The sequence below is a fragment of the Poecilia mexicana genome, unplaced genomic scaffold (assembly GCF_051168715.1).
Source record: "Poecilia mexicana isolate PSO_F unplaced genomic scaffold, ASM5116871v1 scaffold_14, whole genome shotgun sequence".
Lineage (NCBI taxonomy): Eukaryota > Metazoa > Chordata > Actinopteri > Cyprinodontiformes > Poeciliidae > Poecilia > Poecilia mexicana.
This window is the reverse complement of record NW_028263383.1, coordinates 13016872-13037380: the sequence shown is the minus strand read 5'-3', so window position 1 is coordinate 13037380 and position 20509 is coordinate 13016872. Positions and strand designations below refer to the sequence as shown.

General features: G+C 44.5%; 1 long non-coding RNA gene across 1 annotated transcript; it reads right to left on the bottom strand.

The window, feature by feature from the left end:
• Nucleotides 1-9431: 9431 nt before the first annotated feature.
• LOC148155484 (uncharacterized) lies at nucleotides 9432-10895 on the bottom strand. Its single transcript, XR_015765277.1, has 3 exons — nucleotides 10807-10895; nucleotides 10207-10410; nucleotides 9432-9958 (listed from the first exon to the last, which is right to left on the bottom strand). It is a non-coding gene; the product is annotated as an uncharacterized LOC148155484 (long non-coding RNA).
• Nucleotides 10896-20509: the final 9614 nt, after the last annotated feature.

The following is a 20509-nucleotide window of genomic DNA, read 5'->3' as shown; positions in this document are numbered from 1 at the left end:
GTAATTTTTTCTGCAGGTCTATTTTGTTATAGGAAAGTTTTGCAATATTCAAACCCGCAATTTAGCAAGAAATGTAAATCAGAGCTGGTGGTTTAGCTCTGATTTACATATTTTGTCTTTACAGAATTACACTATTACAAATATAAACAAGGCCCAATGCAGCCTTTTAGTGACTGTAATCTATAAAACAGAGCTGCCTGTTTGCTGCAGTGGAGATGAAGATGGTCCATTCAGGAAAGCAGAGCTGCATCAAACTTTAAGGTGGAACTGCAGAGAAAAAGAAAAAAAGAAAAGCAAAAATTGAATTGTTAATGCATGTCACTGTGGGAAAAGCCTACTGAGTTTTGCTTAAAACTTTTTTTAAACATTTAAATCAGACATTTGTCTCATGAAGGGAATTTATTTTGCAAAACAAACTTATTTGTGCATGTCAGAAATCTTTTCTTGATATTCTAAGTTTTTGTTTGACTCAAAGTTTTGCTTATGATTCTCACATGACGTCATGGGCAGGACCCAAAATCACAACAAAAGATTTCTGATGTGTGCAAATAAAAGTTTGTTTGGCAAATAAATTTTTAAGTTCACAAGACAAAAATTAGTTATTTAATTTTAAAAAAGTTTTTTTTTTAAAAATAATTTGTTTTTTAAAAAGAAATCATTACAATTCCAAAAGTTTTGATTACAATTTTATTTTACTTAACTGAGGTTAGTTTATTTTTTCCCATTGAATAATTGGGGAAAAATTTAACTACATACTCAGCGAACCAGACCCTAAACTTAAAGTCTGGTTGAGTTTTTTCCCCTTCATTAATGACACACATTATATCCATCATGGTAATTCAGGGTGAGTTATTTTTAATTCTAAATGAATATCCTTGTTGGACTATTATTTAAGTGCTATGTTTACCTAACGCCAGAATAAATGCGATGTACATTATGCAGCAAAGGAAATTAGAAGATCAGACATATATCCATTATGGAGATGATAAGTTTTGGACGGGCGATGTGCCTCGTACACAGGGAAGAAGCTTTTCAGTTATATAGCTTTGCTAGCAGAGTCGTTAGCTAGCAGCTAGCTAATAGCACAACAACAACAGTCTGTATGATAAAAACACTGAATGATGGATCAGAACAGTTTCTCCTCACCTGGCTGTCTCCTCCCCTCAGTAGTTCTTCAGAGAAAGGCAGACAGAGGCCTGTCAGTGTCTGTTGTATCTCATTACCTCTCTGCTTAAACCGCTGAAGCAGAAACGAGACTTCAACGTTTTCCGTCATCTGACAAGCAGCAGGTCTGCTCCACTTTATTCACCAGAAACGTTTTTTTAAATATATATAATTCACCAAAAACTGTTCTGTAGTCTGGAACGTTCGCTATGCTGAGCTCCAGTTAGCCGCCTTATCTCACTGCGCGAGAGGCAACTGCGTCATGCGTCACGGGCAAAAGGTCAAAGGTAACAAGGTGACCGGAAGGCTTATTATGTTGTACAAAAAAAAAATAAATAAAATAAAATAATTTTAGTACATGTTATTATGTGTCAGAAGAGGGCTTTGAAAATAATAATGCAAAAAAAAAAAAAAATTGACCAAAAGGGCACTTTGGGGCAAGGAGCAAAGAGGGCAGGTGCTCAAGCCCCCCCCCCCCCCCCCCCCCCCCCCCCCCTGCACATGCCTGGTGGAACCGGCACATTTTTCAACACCAAAGGACAGCAGGCCCATCTTGGCTGGGTTGCTAGGTAACAGCGCAGCACCGGTAGATTGTGAAATAATTGAATGCGTTTTTAATCATTATTAATAAATTATTGATTTAAAACTTGTCTCGTTTCACGACAGACGAAGATATTTGCACTAGAATCTGGATGTAAATCAGATTTTGTGTTTTTGCAGTGCAACTATGTGCACACAGCAACATAACTGTTAACTGCTGTCATAAACATTAACTCCTCAGAAAATGTTTGTTTATGGGAAATATTTTCACCTATTTGCTTTCTGCATGTTTTAGTGATAAAAACATTATCTGCCAGATAAACGTTGAAACCTCCTCTTAACGTTTAGCTAATAAATAAAGATTTATCGCGCCTGTTCCTGCCTCTGTTTGGCTCCGTGCTGACAGGTAAAACGTTTCCAGCCCCCAGCCGCATTGAGGCGTCCTTTCAGCAGCTCTTGGGCTTTAGACCCGGCGGGTCTCCAGGGCCCGCGGCTGGACAGAGGCGCCCTCAGAGCGGCCTGACGTTGATGAAACGCCTCCGGTGGAGCCGCGGCTCGGCGGCGCACACAGGGCCGAGTGTTGGCGCAGACCACGGGTCTCTGTGCGCCGAGCCGTGTTAATCATGCTGCCGGTTCAGAACAGAGGCCGTCTGATGAGTGAGGCGTTTAATCCTGGAGACTTTCCTGCAGTTTGGCTGCAGAGTTAACGGCTGCCTGTCACAGCTCTGCTTTCACTAATAAGCTCTGAGTATTTAGGAGGGCGGATGTTATGGATACAGAAAGGAGACCAAACACTGACAGATTGTTTCAGCCTAAAGGTCAAGGGTCAATCCAGTGCTGAAGCTCAGTTTGACTTCTCAGACTAATAAAATATTAGTTGCAGTTCTCCAAGCTTGTTTTTTATTCTGATGAAGTCGTTTCCTCGGCCAGCCTCGGTGTTTCTGCAGTGTATGGCCGACAGCAACATCAGCAAAGTTTATGCTAGTATCTGTTTTCTCAGAGTCGTTTCCTGACCCGTTAAAATCTGCCAGGTCATTCCTTTAAAACTCCAACAGCAATAAATATGTTGGAACATAACACGACGCTGGAGGATGAACCAGAACCCAACAGGGAGGAGCAGACAGGAAGTGAGGAAGATGCTACTTCCTGCTCCGGCCGTTCACGGCTCTGTAATGATCTGATCTGAGCCGCAGCCAGAGAGCGAATGAGAGCGAGCCGAAAAACCAGCAAACGGTCCGAAACACAACCTGACAGCACACACACACACACACACACACTCTCACACACACACGACAATTACACAGCAGATATCAGAGCCAGTGTGTGTGTGTGTTTATGCACAGTGTGTGTATGTGTAGAGTGTGTGTGTGTGTTCTGCGTTTCCGGCTGGTGGAAGTCACTGTGACCATTACAGAAGTTTTAATGTCTCCAGATTGGAAGGTTTGTTTTGGATCCTGTTTCCGCCGGCGCTCCTCCATCCACACCCGGAAAATTAAGTCCATGTGTCATCCTCCTCATCTTCATCCTCCTCATCTTCATCCCCCTCATCTTCATCCTTGCTCGCCTTCACGTCTCCTCAAACTAGGATATAATTACCGTATTTCCCGGACTATAAGCCGCTACTTTTTTCCTAAGCTTTGAACCATGCAGCTTACAGCCCGGTGCGGATTTTATGTGAATTTTTGTTCAACCACCAGGGGGCTCTTTAGCAGGAAGTGAATCATTGGAAGTCAAAATTGGAAATAAAAGAAGAAAGCGCCATTAAAACTGAATTAGGTTTTAATAGGGAATTGAAATGTGAGAATGTTGCTGATCAGTTAAACAGCATTGAGGGGAAAAAGAAGATTTTTCGTTTTTTTTAAATACTGGGATCATTATGAGAATTTGAGGTATAGATATTAGGGTCCAGTAGATGGCAGTAGTGCAACAATAATGGATGCAAGCTGCTGTTGAAATCTGAAGAAGAAGAAGAAAGCGCCCATTTTCATTTAGCTCATACTAGTAGCAACACGAAGGATCAGCACTTTGACTGTTACAGTTTCCGTTCAGAAACTACCGTAATCAGTTCAGTTAAATCTAAACTTGGCACCTTTTTCTTTTTCAACCGTAAGAAATGTGATATTCAGTTGACCTGTTGTGACTCAGATGTTGGCTGTCCGCCTCTCTGCTGCTGCATCGCTGTGGAAAACCTGGAGCGGCAGAGAAATCTGAGGCTTATAGTCCAGAAAATACAGGTAATCTCTTACCAACAATTTATGGTTTGGTTTCTAGTCAAAGTACCTCAGTTCAATTGAAATGAGGCGAATCAACAAACAGGGTCTACTTCAATAATTCATTAATATTAAGTTCTGGTTCCCTGGCAGATTGTGTCATTAAGACAAAACATTTTTCTCATGTTGAAATAATCTGCCAGTGGAACCAGAACTTCTTCAATATTAATGAATTATTGACTTAAAACAGATTCCTTCTTCTGGCTGAAATGTTACTTGTACTTTAGTTTTGTCTTATTTAAAGTGAACTAAGATATGTTGACTAGAAACACTTTTTGTGTTTTTGCAGTGTAAGTTGCTTTCTCATGTGTTTTGGGGAGGTTAAACGTTACCAGCAGCTGGATTTGGACTTTAACTCATTTTTGTCTGCCAGTTTAGCTCAGGTTGCTTCAGGTGAGTTATGAGGCTCATGTAAGTTGATGTAAAGCTTTGGTTATTTCAACTTTTTTCTCTGTATCTTAATGAAAGCCCTAAATAGCAGATTTGAATGCTAACTGGACCTACGGCTCTAGAGCAGGGTGTCCAAACACTTTTCCCCTGATGCCAAGCATAAAAAGTTTCACAGTCGCCTTATTAAGGAAAAAAGTTCCACTTTTTTAGAGTCATCAGTTCTCTATTTTGTTGAGCAAATTTTTACTGTTGTTGATTTGCCGAAAAAAAGCATATCAAGGGCCACAAATGGCCCCTCGACCACAGTTCACCTCTGCTCTAGGAACGTCGCGGCTCCCTGGAGCGAAACCTTGGCTTCCTGGCCGCGACGCCTTGGCTCCCCGGAGCGACGCATTGGCTCCCCGGAGCGACACCATGGCTTACTGGCCGCGATGCCTTGGCTCCCCGGAGCGATGCCGAGGCTCCCCGGAGCGACGCCTTGGCTCCCCGGAGCGACACCATGGCTTCCTGGCCGCAACGCCTCGGCTCCCCGGAGCGATGCCGAGGCTCCCCGGAGCGACGCCTTGGCTTCCCGGAGCGACGCATTGGCTCCCCGGAGCGACGCCATGGCTTACTGGCCGCGATGCCTTGGCTCCCCGGAGCGACGCATTGGCTCCCCGGAGCGACGCCATGGCTTACTGGCCGCGATGCCTTGGCTCCCCGGAGCGACGCCTCGGCTCCCCGGAGCGACACCATGGCTTCCTGGCCGCGACGCCTCGGCTCCCCGGAGCGACGCCTCGGCTCCCCGGAGCGACGCCTTGGCTTCCCGGAGCGACGCATTGGCTCCCCGGAGCGACGCCATGGCTTACTGGCCGCGATGCCTTGGCTCCCCGGAGCGACGCATTGGCTCCCCGGAGCGACGCCATGGCTTACTGGCCGCGATGCCTTGGCTCCCCGGAGCGACGCCTCGGCTCCCCGGAGCGACACCATGGCTTCCTGGCCGCGACGCCTCGGCTCCCCGGAGCGACGCCTCGGCTCCCCGGAGCGACACCATGGCTTCCTGGCCGCGACGCCTCGGCTCCCCGGAGCGACACCATGGCTTCCTGGCCGCGACGCCTCGGCTCCCCGGAGCGACGCCTCGGCTCCCCGGAGCGACGCCGAGGCTCCCCGGAGCGACACCATGGCTCCCCGGAGCGATGCCGAGGCTCCCCGGAGCGACACCATGGCTCCCCGGAGCGATGCCGAGGCTCCCCGGAGCGACACCATGGCTCCCCGGAGCGACGCCTTGGCTCCCCGGAGCGACGCATTGGCTCCCCGGAGCGACACCATGGCTTACTGGCCGCGATGCCTTGGCTCCCCGGAGCGACACCATGGCTTCCTGGCCGCAACGCCTCGGCTCCCCGGAGCGATGCCGAGGCTCCCCGGAGCGACGCCTTGGCTTCCCGGAGCGACGCATTGGCTCCCCGGAGCGACGCCATGGCTTACTGGCCGCGATGCCTTGGCTCCCCGGAGCGACGCATCGGCTCCCCGGAGCGACGCCATGGCTTACTGGCCGCGATGCCTTGGCTCCCCGGAGCGACGCCTCGGCTCCCCGGAGCGACACCATGGCTTCCTGGCTGCGACGCCTCGGCTCCCCGGAGCGACGCCTCGGCTCCCCGGAGCGACACCATGGCTTCCTGGCCGCGACGCCTCGGCTCCCCGGAGCGACACCATGGCTTCCTGGCCGCGACGCCTCGGCTCCCCGGAGCGACGCCTCGGCTCCCCGGAGCGACGCCTCGGCTCCCCGGAGCGACACCATGGCTCCCCGGAGCGATGCCGAGGCTCCCCGGAGCGACACCATGGCTCCCCGGAGCGATGCCGAGGCTCCCCGGAGCGACACCATGGCTCCCCGGAGCGACGCCTCGGCTCCCCGGAGCGACGCATTGGCTCCCCGGAGCGACACCATGACTTACTGGCCGCGATGCCTCGGCTCCCCGGAGCGACGCCTCGGCTCCCCGGAGCGACACCATGGCTTCCTGGCCGCGACGCCTCGGCTCCCCGGACCGACGCCGAGGCTCCCCGGAGCGACGCCTCGGCTCCCCGGAGCGACACCATGGCTTCCTGGCCGCGACGCCTCGGCTCCCCGGAGCGACACCATGGCTTCCTGGCCGCGACGCCTCGGCTCCCCGGAGCGACGCCTCGGCTCCCCGGAGCGACTCCTCGGCTCCCCGGAGCGACACCATGGCTCCCCGGAGCGATGCCGAGGCTCCCCGGAGCGACACCATGGCTCCCCGGAGCGATGCCGAGGCTCCCCGGAGCGACACCATGGCTCCCCGGAGCGACGCCTCGGCTCCCCGGAGCGACGCATTGGCTCCCCGGAGCGACACCATGACTTACTGGCCGCGATGCCTCGGCTCCCCGGAGCGACGCCTCGGCTCCCCGGAGCGACACCATGGCTTCCTGGCCGCGACGCCTCGGCTCCCCGGAGCGACGCCGAGGCTCCCCGGAGCGACGCCGCGGCTCCCCGCCACAGAAGTATCAGTCAGCGAACGACTTCCTTCCAGCTGAGCACGAGGAGACTCCGGCTCAACCAAAGCTTTGTTTATCTGGACACTTCAGAAACACGCTCACACAGAGGTATCATGTTAGCATCAGCCCAGGTTCATCCTCAGAGGTCAAAGGGTAACATCCTACAGGAAGTAAACACACAAACATATCTGTCTCCCTTTTCTTTCTCGTTTTTCAGGGCAGCGTTCTGCATGGGCAGTAAACCCAAACAACACGTTGCAAACTTCTAGAACCATTTTGAAGAGCAGATAAAAGTCGTTATGGAGACTTTGTGACCCGGAGGTACCAACCACAGCTGCATTGCTCTGAACTCGACCTTTAGACATTTTATTCCCTCCTTTAACATTTTCTTCACCAAATACAAAACAATAAAAGATGGAAAAATGTAGCTTGGTCCAATGAGTTTGAGGATGTTTTCCTCCTGATGGTCCAGTAGACTCGGTTCTACTGGACCCAGAACTTCATCATCTGATCCGTCTCCAGCTGCTGTGTCTGAGTCAAACCAACCAAACCCTCTGAGTGAAACCCCCAGGAGCAAACATGAAGGTGAACTGATGAGGATTAGGAACAACCAGGAGTTATTCCTGTAGCCCCTCCAGGAGCGCCAGTCGGTCCATCAGCACCGGACCGACTGGACACGCCTCGCTTCATCTGTGGGAGCAGCACAGATGAACTGATGTTTCAATGGGAAACTGCAGCTGAAGTCAGACACTGAATCTTCCCAGCTCTCCTTTCTGCTAGTAACATCTGTCACGCATTTTCAGCAGGAACAGGAGATCTCTTTCCACGTGGACAGGAAACGGAGAACAACTTAGAGCCTTTATTGTGATTTTAATCTTCATAGATCTGATAAAAAACATTTTTTCTGGTTGAAGGAAAGGCTTGAGGAGAACTAATGTTCTCCTGAGTACGTGCAAACAGAAACCGTCCCTCTGCTTGGTTTTCACAGAGGACAGTTGTAGATTCCCATCTGAAAATGGTTGTACATTTTTGTGATGTTTTCCCTCCAACACCTGAGATGTAACAATAATAAAACCCCAAACTGTCAAAATGATTGCCACTTAGTAATAATTAACAATCAAATAATAAACTTCAAAATATCTGAAACATCTCATTCAACTGTGTTTTTTTGGGAGGCTAGTTGTGCTAATGCTAGCAAACATCTAAACAAAATCGGATATATTTTTTCTTCTGTATGAGGATCTCAAGAACCTATAACTTTTGACAATCTAACTTAAACTTTCCTTTTGAAGCTAGCAGTAACTTGTGTAAAAACATGAAAAGCAGGTTGGGTTTCTCTTTTCTTTCTTTCTGTCGTCTCCCAGTTGCAGAGAAAGGATTTTGTTGAAACAGCGATTCATCTTAACGTTGAGTTTATTTTTTACTTCCTGCAATAGCCATGCTACCACTAGCTTGTGCCAAAACACAAACATGTAAATAAGATTTGGTTTGGGTAACATCTACAATCACACATTTATCAGCTTTTCACCCTTCCCATATTTTTTCAATTTCATGAAGTCAGTTTCTTTCTTTAGCATCTAAATGTCCCGGAGAGCTAATGCTAGCTTCTACATGAAGAAGAACTTGACATGTTTCAGTCTTTTATTTCTGTCCTGTCCTGTTTTAAAGAACAGGACAGAGTTTTAAACATTTACAGCTACAGCTTTACTGTTAAGATGTCATTTATTTGACCCTCTACCAGGGGAGCCGATTTTTAAAGCATTAAGGCTTCTTTAAACATACTGCAGCTTTGATTTGCTCCCACATCTCACTTCCTGTATGTCTGAAGAGCGTGATAAAGCTCGGTCAGCGCGCTGGCTGCAGGCTCCGGCCCTGATAACGGCCTGAAGGGCCACATCGCAGAAACATGCGCCTTAGATAAGCCGGCCTGTTCTGGCAGCTGCAGACGATCAGAGATCACAGGCTGGCAGCAGCTGCTGGGTCCAAACACACAGGGAGCATCAGCACCGCGTCTTCTGGCGAGACGCTTCGCTGTCAAAAGGTCCTGAACTCAGACCTTCAGCTTGTTACACGTAATGAGAAAACTCATGTTGATATAGTTTGCTTTTATCAAATAAAATGTCAGTCTTTATTTGGTAAATCATAAATGAACTGTATAAGTTTGTTCACTTTAAAAACAAAATCTTAGCAAGTATTTCTGGCCGAGTTACAGTGGAAATGTCTTTGTGCTTGAAAATAAGAAATTTCATCAAGATATAAGAGATTATCTGTTAACACTTTGACGGGTTGTGCATAAGACTGACATGAACATGAGTCAGTCCTCATGAATATTTGACTGTTATCATAAAGCGTCATTCGGTAAATTATGACACTTTTAATGCAAAGCTGACATTATTCAAAATGTCTTTGTTATGACAACTTGACATTAACCAAGAATCATCTGTCATAAATATGTCATAAATATGTCACAACAGTAGTCATAATATGTCATTAAGTGTTATTACACTGTCAAAAGCTTTAATAGAACAGTCATTAATATTCCTCCTACCTGAAGTAAAGCGGAACAAGCAGGACCAACAATAATGATTTAATTAAGCTTTATTACACTGTCAAATGATTTAATAACAGAGTCTCTGATATTAAGTCTTACCTCAAATGAAGTGAAACACACTGGACTACTTATAACTACCATCATAACTGTAGAACAAACCCTTTGTACATTGGAATAAAACTAAAGATAACTTGTTCTAAGATAACAGAGGGTTTAACGTCTGGTCAGTATGTTGTTACTCTGAAATGCTGATTGAAAAACTAACAGAATTACTTATTCTGTAACTTAAGAAAATAGGTTCTTTCAACAGTAACATTTTTTACTTTATGTCAGCCATCTCCTTCGTAATAGTCTTCCTGTAATGCTCTGAAAACAGGAGATCTTCTTCTTGTCTTCATTTCCTGGAAGCAGCTCTTTGAAGGTGTCCAGAAATGCTCAGAAATTACAGCTGTTCTTGCAATAGTTAATCATGGTGAAAACCTTTTCATGAATTCAAACTTGGTGAATCTCTTCTGGACATTCTGATAGTCGGTGATGACTCAATTCATTGTGGTCACTTAAAAAAAGAACAAAAACAAAAAACAATGTCATCATATTCCAGCATTTATTTAAATACCATTCCAAAAATGTCCCTTGCTGCACACTGTCAGAATGGTAGACTGGCAGACAAATGCCTAGTTAACATGACTGGTTGTTATAAAGTGCAATACAATTATTTCTTAATACAAGTGGAATAATAACTGGAGCTCCTGTTCCTGCCCACCCCCTTCACCTGGAGAAAATAGTAACACAAAAATGACTTACCTAATTTTCTTGGGGAATATTTCATTCCATTCATGCTTTGACGGATGAATTATCCTGTCAGCTTTGATCTCCTGACATCAGGAGTCTGATTGGAAAATCGGGCTGTGAGCAGCGACGCTCCAAATGTTTCATCTGATCTTCAGATCCCAGACAACCACAGCCTGCTAGAAACGGCACGATGTCACCAAACAGGCAGAAATTAATCTACCAGGAAAACCCAAAGAACAGAAAATACAAACAAAAGTCATAAACAGGCTTCACATCTTATAGCATTAAACTCTGAATAAATGTTGTTTTTACAAATTTACACACATATTTCTCAACCCCTCTGACTGAATATGGAGTTTGCTGGCAAAAGCTTTACATATTGTTCAGTTTGAATATTCCAATAAAGCAACATCACCAGGATTACTTCACCCAAACTCATCATTAACTACTTTGAATGAGTACTTATTATTTAACCTACACAATTTCATAGAAATTCAAAGTTGCAAATAAGGAATAATCTCATCTAAACCATCAGGTTCGTTTGAGATGGCGCTGATGGAAAGAGGACCTGCTTCGTAAAACGTCAAATTTGCTGAGAATGTCTTTATTTACCTGCTTTCCAGTTGCTTTGTGGGAGACTTTATTGGCAGGAAAGTAGAGACCCAGCGAGCGGCGCAGCCATGTGGAGACCTGCTGTTTATCGTCCTGCAGATAAACGTACCGACAGACAGATAAGGCAGCGCCAGCGGAGCCAAAGGTCCATCTGAAACACGGCCTCTGACTCTCAGACCCAGGACAAACAGCAACCTGATGCAAGTTAGCATTATTGTTATTATTACTTTATTATTAATATTATTCAATAATAGCATTGCTTTGGTCCCACGCAAACGCCTCAACGATCCGCCACAACGCTTTGCTTTACGGGCGAATGAACACCAGCCCAGTTTAATCTGCTCTAATCCTCCGGATTAAGAGCTTTTTGAGTCTCAAAAACTCCGGTGAGTTTTTTTGTAGCAAAATATTTTGTATTTTGCTACAAAATACTTAAACTTTGAGTATTTTGTAGCAAATTTTTATTTTTTTAAACTCAGAAATTTTGGAGTGGAAATTCACCCCTTTTACTTTGTAATTCTAATATCCGTCATAATTTTTGTCTGATAATGCACAAACAATTTAAACATTTCTGATTCTGAGTAATGTTCTTTTTTTAGTGGCACTAAAGTTCTTCCATATACTTTTTATATCTAAATTTGAAATTGTCTGATATTAAAATTAGTTTGAGTAGCAGAAACATTTATCTGCAACAAAAAACCCAAAACCAGGCGAATTCTGCAGTTTGTAGCGAGAAACGTAATAAAATGAGAGCAACAGGCAGGAATCGGCGCGGTTTACAAATGTCTCGAACTTTGTGGGAAAGAGAGAGCAGACGGACCGCTGGACGGAGCAAACAAACTCCAGAGGAACTTGGTGAATGGGAGCCGCCACCGGCACGACCCATGAGGCCGGTCGTCATGGCGACAAAAACATCGTAGACTATGATGTGTACAGAGAACCCTCAGGAAAATGAACACCTGATCAACAACTACAGCCTCACTCGTCTCTGCTAAGGTCAAAGTTCATGATTCAGCAAAAAGAAAGAGACTCAAATGTGACCAAAAAGCATCAATGAGCCCAAAGACTTTTGGACAAAAATGAGAAAAGTAAAACTTTCTACAGTTTGTTGCATCAAACACAGTATTCATGAAAAACCAGCGAACATTACAGATTTCTATTATTGTCTGGCAAGTGTAAAATCTTTTATTTGCCGGGAACGCCGGTCTGATCGGAGGAGACGCCATTTGAACAGAGATCTGATCTGTCTCAATTTATTTCCTCCTAAACAGAAACAATCCAGGACGCCGAGCTAACTCACATCTTTACCAAAAACAAACATGTTTAATGGCAGAAAATAACACAGATGGCACAACAGTTGTGAATAAATGTTAGTAAGTGTTGGTTTTTCCATGAGCAGCGCGTTTCTTCTCCATGTGTGGCCGCAGACTGCTGGGTAAATGCTTGTGGCCGTCTGCTGAGTGTTGGTGCTGATTCATAACTGACTCATTCAACTCAACAAATTGTCTTTGTTTTACAGCTTTAAATGAGTGTGTAATTAAAATGACTTTGGATTCCCCAAACAGTGTTCAATAGTTATGCAGGATAAAACAATACAGTTTGGATTGTTAATATGTGTATTAGTATAGTTTCCAGAAAGGCCGAAGCTGAAGGCGCTAAAATAAGTCAAGGCACCAACTGTTACTGCACACAAGGATAATGGGAAAACAGAAATCCCTCTGGAAACTCCATGCATGAAAGAAACATGGTCGTCTTCACACAAAAGAAATGTCAAATAAAAAGATAGAACTGCAGAAACGGAGTGGGAAATAAAAAACATTCGCTCATACTCGATTCAGATTTATATGACAAACTGAACCATAATCAGATTTCTGTGTGAGCGGTTTACGGTGCTGAAGAAGAAGGAGGCAGCCATCATGCAGCAGCGCTCCGTTTATGAAGCAATGATGGACGAAACTATGAATCAAATTAAAAGTTTATTCGCCAACAAGAGGAGGAAGCTGATAAAAAGAAAACACCACTAATAGAAATAAACTTTTGTTTAGGACTGTCTGGATCAGAAGCAGGACTTGTGGAACTAAGACATAAACTTTTCATAATTTCATAATTATAATTTTCATCCATTTTTTTACATCCTGATTTGACCCGTCTGACTTCTGGTGGAGAAAATTATGACGCATTTCTCACATTAACAAGATAAAAGTTGGATAAAAGACAACAGGAGCGTTCAGACTGCAGACGCTTTGAAACAATCATACGCTAAGCGGCTCTGCACGGTTGAGCCAAAGGGCCAAATTTGGTTCTCGTTTGCTGCGTTTCCATCAACCACATAATTATGCTAAATGGAAAATAAGTTTGCTTAATGGAAATTTAAAAAACAAAAATCACGTTCCAATAAAAGATTTAGGATGAGGTGTTTTTCGGGGGGGCTGTATTGAAATTAGCGTATTTCACAAAACTACAAAGAAAACTTTTTTTTCTCATCAAACGAGTCACATGATCACCAACAGGATGTTACTACAGGCAGAAACCACAAAGAAGACGGCGACAGGAAGAGATTGGAGGATGATGATGATTTTAACGACTTATTGCTTCAATAAACTTTTAAATGTGATTTTAAATTAATTTCTTATTTAATAAAAACTGCAATTACAAAATTATGTTTTTCAACATTAGCAGAATGTCGACAAAGTTTTACACACATTTGTAACAGAAATGCAGCTTGAGTCTCAGTTGTGTCACATCCTCCATCCCTTCTCACAACTCCCAGGTGCATTTTTTCAGGTGCAATTTAAATTGGGGAAAAAAAATCATAGAATACAAATTCAGTGTTATAAATTCATCGTCTAAACAAAATGTGCCTCCATCTATGTGGCAGCTGTTTCACTTCTACAGCATAAAAACGCAGCGCTTACTTTTCTGTGGAACTTCAGAACCTGATAAATTGTGGGAGTTTGACGTATTCCAGTAAGGAAGAGGATGTGTGTTGCAACACAAACCAGAAAGAAAGAACAGAAAATAATGTAAAAAAAAAAAAATCAAACACAGTGAACAATTAAACTTTTGACCACTGCTCCACATAAATACTTAAAATTACCATCTACAATTACCTAAGCATTTGACAAAAAACTCATTTAAATTAAAATCTGCCGCAAGTTTATCTTTTCTGCAGAGCTGCTTCATCCAGGAGGATTTCCCTTCTTATCAGTCACATCTCTGTGCTGTTTAATGAACTGAAGTATAAAATGTGCCAGCCTGGATCCAGCAGGGCTGCGTCTGCCTCAGTGCCATTTCACAGGTAATTAAAGGACATAATGGCTGCTGCTCCTGGGAGAAAGTGAGTCTGAACAAACCCACATGTTTCTCATTCTCCCTTTTTAAATTTAAAGGGTTTTCCAGTCATAAAGACAAAACATATTCTTTGCAACGGAAATTGACAACAGTTCCTGTTTAAAGAGAAACTATTGAACCAAAGCACAAACAACTTCGCTATCAGGACAAACCAGGAACTGAACAATTTCCTCAAGCGAGATCTGCACCATGAGCCTGGAATCAGTTTGCGGTTCAACACGAGACAACATGGTTCACAACTATGGAGAACCATTTCAGCCAAAATTAAATAAATGAATATATAGGGAAAATAAATAAATGAGTAAAAAAATAAATAAATGGGTAAAATAAATAAATAAGTAATTGGCACCTTTATTCCCATTTATATTTATACATTTATTTATTCCTAGATTTATTTCTGCCTGGCCTTTTTTCATTTCCCTAATTCCTTTTTCATTTACCCTTTTCCATATTTTCATTTTCATTTGTGTGTTTTTTATTTTCCCATTTTCATTGATCTCTTTTTCATTTATCCATTCCCCTATTTTTCATTTGAACAAAATAGAACAACATAGCATTTTTTTGAGAAGTCTGGATTGCCTCATGTATATTTTGCATGTTGCCTTTAACTGTTGCTGGTGGGGAGAGACATTCAATAAGTTAAAACTAATAAAAAAATTTAAGCAACCTACTTGCATGCATTATGTGGACTGTTGCATGTAAAATTCACTACCAGTGAATATTGTGTTAGTATCAGTATTGGACCAAAAAAACAGAGGCAGTTGCAAGCCTTTAAAATTGCGACTCTTTTGATGAGTCCGATAGATCCAAGAAATTGTAACAGCAGCTGCGAAGGGGGGGCCCAATTAAATTTTTTGTCATGGGGCAAAAGATTCCTGGTGGTGCCCCTGGCTACTAGACAACAAGGTTCAACATGAGACAACACGGTTTAACACGGGACAACACGGTTCAACACGGGACAACACGGTTCAACACGGGACAACACGGTTCAACATGAGACAACACGGTTCAACATGGTTCGCTATGAGACAACATGGTTCGATACGAGACAACACGGTTCAACATGAGATAACACGGTTCAACAGGAGACAACACGGTTCAACATGGTTCGCTACGAGACAACATGGTTCAACATGGGACAACATGGTTCGCTACGAGACAACACAGTACAACACAGTTCAACACGGTTCAACACGGTTCAACACGGGACAACACTGTTCGCTACGAGACAACATGAGACCACACGGTTTAACGCGGTTCAACGTGAGACAACACGGTTCAACATGAGACAACATGGTTCAACAGGAGACAACACGGTTCAACAGAAGTCAACACGGGACAACACGGTTCAACATGAGATAACACGGTTCAACATGAGACAACACGGTTCAACATGGTTCGCTATGAGACAACATGGTTCGATACGAGACAACACGGTTCAACATGAGATAACACGGTTCAACAGGAGACAACACGGTTCAACATGGTTCGCTACGAGACAACATGGTTCAACATGGGACAACATGGTTCGCTACGAGACAACACAGTTCAACACAGTTCAACACGGTTCAACACGGGACAACACTGTTCGCTACGAGACAACATGAGACCACACGGTTTAACGCGGTTCAACGTGAGACAACACGGTTCAACATGAGACAAACAACATGGTTCAACATGAGACCACACGGTTTAACGCGGTTCAACGTGAGACAACATGGTTCAACATGAGACAACACGGTTCAACATGGTTCGCTATGAGACAACATGGTTCGATACGAGACAACACGGTTCAACATGAGATAACACGGTTCAACAGGAGACAACACGGTTCAACAGGAGACAACACGGTTCAACAGGAGACAACACGGTTCAACACGGGACAACATGGTTCAACATGAGACAACACGGTTCAACATGGTTCGCTACGAGACAACATGGTTCAACATGGGACAACATGGTTCGCTACGAGACAACACAGTTCAACACAGTTCAACACGGGACAACACGGTTCGCTACGAGACAACATGAGACCACACGGTTTAACGCGGTTCAACGTGAGACAACACGGTTCAACATGAGACAACATGGTTCAACAGGAGACAACATGGTTCAACAGGAGACAACACGGTTCAACACGGGACAACACGGTTCAACATGGTTCGCTATGAGACAACATGGTTCGATACGAGACAACACGGTTCAACATGAGATAACACGGTTCAACAGGAGACAACACGGTTCAACATGAGACAACACGGTTCAACATGGTTCGCTACGAGACAACATGGGACAACATGGTTCGCTACGAGACAACACGGTTCAACATGGTTCGCTACGAGACAACATGGTTCGATACGAAACAACACGGTTCAACACGAGACAACACGGTTCAACATGAGACAACACGGTTCGCTACGAGACAACACGGTTCAACATGAGACAACACGGTTCGCTACGAGACAACACGGTTCAGCATGAGACAACACGGTTCAACATGAGACAACACGGTTCGCTACGAGACAACACGGTTCAACATGGTTCGCTACGAGACAACACGGTTCAACATGGTTCGCTACGAGACAACACGGTTCAACATGGTTCGCTACGAGACAACACGGTTCAACATGAGACAACACGGTTCGCTACGAGACAACACGGTTCAACATGGTTCGCTACGAGACAACATGGTTCGATACGAGACAACACGGTTCAACATGAGACAACACGGTTCAACATGGTTCGCTACGAGACAACACGGTTCAACATGAGACAACACGGTTCGCTACGAGACAACACGGTTCAACATGGTTCGCTACGAGACAACACGGTTCAACATGAGACAACACAGTTCGCTACGAGACAACACGGTTCAACATGGTTCGCTACGAGACAACATGGTTCGATACGAGACAACACGGTTCAACATGAGACAACACGGTTCAACATGGTTCGCTACGAGACAACACGGTTCAACACGGTTCAACATGGTTCGCTACGAGACAACACGGTTCAACATGAGACAACACGGTTCAACATGAGACAACACGGTTCGCTACGAGACAACATGGTTCGATACGAGACAACACGGTTCAACATGGTTCGCTACGAGACAACATGGTTCGATACGAGACAACACGGTTCAACATGGTTCGCTACGAGACAACATGGTTCAACATGAGACAACACGGTTCAACATGAGACAACACGGTTCAACATGAGACAACATGGTTCGCTACGAGACAACATGGTTCAACATGGGACAACATGGTTCGCTACGAGACAACACAGTACAACACAGTTCAACACGGTTCAACACGGTTCAACACGGGACAACACCGTTCGCTACGAGACAACATGAGACCACACGGTTTAACGCGGTTCAACGTGAGACAACACGGTTCAACATGAGACAACATGGTTCAACAGGAGACAACACGGTTCAACAGGAGTCAACACGGGACAACACGGTTCAACATGAGATAACACGGTTCAACATGAGACAACACGGTTCAACATGGTTCGCTATGAGACAACATGGTTCGATACGAGACAACACGGTTCAACATGAGATAACACGGTTCAACAGGAGACAACACGGTTCAACATGGTTCGCTACGAGACAACATGGTTCAACATGGGACAACATGGTTCGCTACGAGACAACACAGTTCAACACAGTTCAACACGGTTCAACACGGGACAACACTGTTCGCTACGAGACAACATGAGACCACACGGTTTAACGCGGTTCAACGTGAGACAACACGGTTCAACATGAGACAACATGGTTCAACATGAGACCACACGGTTTAACGCGGTTCAACGTGAGACAACACGGTTCAACATGAGACAACATGGTTCAACATGGTTCGCTATGAGACAACATGGTTCGATACGAGACAACACGGTTCAACATGAGATAACACGGTTCAACAGGAGACAACACGGTTCAACAGGAGACAACACGGTTCAACACGGGACAACATGGTTCAACATGAGACAACACGGTTCAACATGGTTCGCTACGAGACAACATGGTTCAACATGGGACAACATGGTTCGCTACGAGACAACACAGTTCAACACAGTTCAACACGGGACAACACGGTTCGCTACGAGACAACATGAGACCACACGGTTTAACGCGGTTCAACGTGAGACAACACGGTTCAACATGAGACAACATGGTTCAACAGGAGACAACATGGTTCAACAGGAGACAACACAGTTCAACACGGGACAACACGGTTCAACATGAGACAACACGGTTCAACATGGTTCGCTATGAGACAACATGGTTCGATACGAGACAACACGGTTCAACATGAGATAACACGGTTCAACAGGAGACAACACGGTTCAACAGGAGACAACACGGTTCAACACGGGACAACACGGTTCAACATGAGACAACACGGTTCAACATGGTTCGCTACGAGACAACATGGGACAACATGGTTCGCTACGAGACAACACGGTTCAACATGGTTCGCTACGAGACAACATGGTTCGATACGAAACAACACGGTTCAACACGAGACAACACGGTTCAACATGAGACAACACGGTTCGCTACGAGACAACACGGTTCAACATGAGACAACACGGTTCGCTACGAGACAACACGGTTCAACATGGTTCGCTACGAGACAACACGGTTCAACATGGTTCGCTACGAGACAACACGGTTCAACATGAGACAACACGGTTCAACATGAGACAACACGGTTCGCTACGAGACAACACGGTTCAACATGGTTCGCTACGAGACAACATGGTTCGATACGAGACAACACGGTTCAACATGAGACAACACGGTTCAACATGGTTCGCTACGAGACAACACGGTTCAACATGAGACAACACGGTTCGCTACGAGACAACACGGTTCAACATGGTTCGCTACGAGACAACACGGTTCAACATGAGACAACACAGTTCGCTACGTGACAACACGGTTCAACATGGTTCGCTACGAGACAACATGGTTCGATACGAGACAACACGGTTCAACATGAGACAACACGGTTCAACATGGTTCGCTACGAGACAACACGGTTCAACACGGTTCAACATGGTTCGCTACGAGACAACACGGTTCAACATGAGACAACACGGTTCAACATGAGACAACACGGTTCAACATGAGACAACACGGTTCGCTACGAGACAACATGGTTCGATACGAGACAACACGGTTCAACATGGTTCGCTACGAGACAACATGGTTCGATACGAGACAACACGGTTCAACATGGTTCGCTACGAGACAACATGGTTCGATACGAGACAACACGGTTCAACATGAGACAACACGGTTCAACATGAGACAACACGGTTCACTGTGGTTCAATTTGGTTTGCTACTGTTCATACAAAACAATACGTAAACGCTCCCATAATGACCTACTGATCCTGGTCAATCAGTTATTTAAATAATCATCGTTAGTGATCAATTGATCATACAAACTCAGAAAAAGGCAGCAGCACACTTAAATTAAGCCAAAATTTAAGGCTTAATACTATTTTTTAATCAGATTATTCATCAGAATTATCAACAGAATAATTGATTACCACAGTATTGTCGAGTTGTTGATCTAGTTTAGTTGATAAAACGTTTTCCTCAGCTGTAAAATACAAATAGCCTATATTTATTTATTTCAAACATGATAGAAGTATAAAATCACACACACAAACAAGGAATGCAAAAGACATATTTTTGTACCACAATAATCTTAACATCCTCGAAAAGGAGAAGGAAAGTCAGAAACTTATGAACTCCTCCCCTATAAACTCATACCATGTTTTAGATGAACTCTCATTAAATCAAATACCCACACTATGTTAGCCTCAATTTACATAAACACATTACCACCAACTCACCCATATTTCTATATCTTGTGAGAATGACCTCCTTATATTTCCTTTTAAATTGGATTAAATTTTGACTTTGTTTTAACTCATTTAACTTGTTCCATAATTTTACACCAATAATTGAAATACAAAAACTCTTTCTAAATTAAAGAACATTTATCTGTTTCTGTCTCCATCCAACAAAGGCAGATTTACCTCGTTAGCTAATGTTAGCCTCCTCTCATCTGTCAGGTCTCAGTCTGGTCCAGGGGTCTTCAATCTGCGGCGCCGGGGCCGACAAAGGCATCCAACATCCAACAAAGGCAGATTTACCTCGTTAGCTAATGTTAGCCTCCTCTCATCTGTCAGGTCTCAGTCTGGTCCAGGGGTCTTCAATCTGCGGCGCCGGGGCCGAAAGTGGCCCTTTGGAACTTGCACAGTGGCTCAGCTATTGTTTTTAAATATAACTATAATAATATTATTATTCTCATGGAATA